Source organism: Trichechus manatus, unplaced genomic scaffold (assembly GCF_000243295.1).
Source record: "Trichechus manatus latirostris isolate Lorelei unplaced genomic scaffold, TriManLat1.0 scaffold00404, whole genome shotgun sequence".
Taxonomy (NCBI): Eukaryota; Metazoa; Chordata; class Mammalia; order Sirenia; family Trichechidae; genus Trichechus; species Trichechus manatus.
The window spans coordinates 50,943-51,872 of record NW_004444340.1 but is presented as its reverse complement, the minus strand read 5'-3'; positions in this window follow the sequence as shown (position 1 = coordinate 51,872).

Sequence of the window (930 nt, the reverse complement as noted above, 5' to 3'; positions counted from 1 at the left end):
CAAATTTTAAAAACCCAGCTGGAGGTGAGTGGTTGCCTTCGCTGTACACTCATCAGAAGCTTATTGTCTTCATCCTTTCCTTGCTGTTGCTTTTAAATCTACCACCAAGCAAATCCTGTCCTATTGTTTGCTTCTTGATTTGACAGGTCATATTAATGGAACAGATGCAGCAACAGTGTGAAAATGTATTTGGAAGAACTAAAACTTCATTTATAAATTGTTCCTGCTCTAACACTTCATAGAGTTGCTATGTCTCTGTACATTATTAAAAGATGCCTCTAACATCCATAATGATCTTTTCCAGGCATAAGTGACACAGTGCAGCAGCCTTGGCTCTGAGCCCTGTTATACAGATTTATTTCAGCATCTGCATAGATGACAGGAGTAAAAAATTGGAAAACGCTAATTGAAATATTTATACATCATGTCTTATAATTAAGAAGGATTAAGAATATTCTGGAAACTACTTTTAAAATCAAATCTGTGGAAAATTTACACTTTTAATGTACTGTTCCAAATATGCATCTGCCTTTTAAAACATCTAATTTCCATTTAAAATATCTGATCAGGCAAAATGTAGCAATTTCTGATATAAAGTAAGAAAGCCCCTCAGGTTTTTTGTTTATATATATATATAAAGGGGAAGAACATGTTTGACATTTCTCAAGCTGAAAAAACTAAAGAGAAAATTCAAGCCTTAAGTCGCAATAATGAAGAATTCTATGGGCAAAATATTGAACGACTCGGAGATTCAAAAGAAGATGGAAGGAATACACAGAGTCACTGTACCAGAAAGAATTGGTAGACATTCAACCATTTGAGGAGGTGGTATAAGATCAAGAACCAATGGTATTAAAGGAAGAAGCCCAAGCTGCACTGAAGACATTGGAGAAAAACAAGGCTCCAGGAATTGATAGAATACCAATTGAG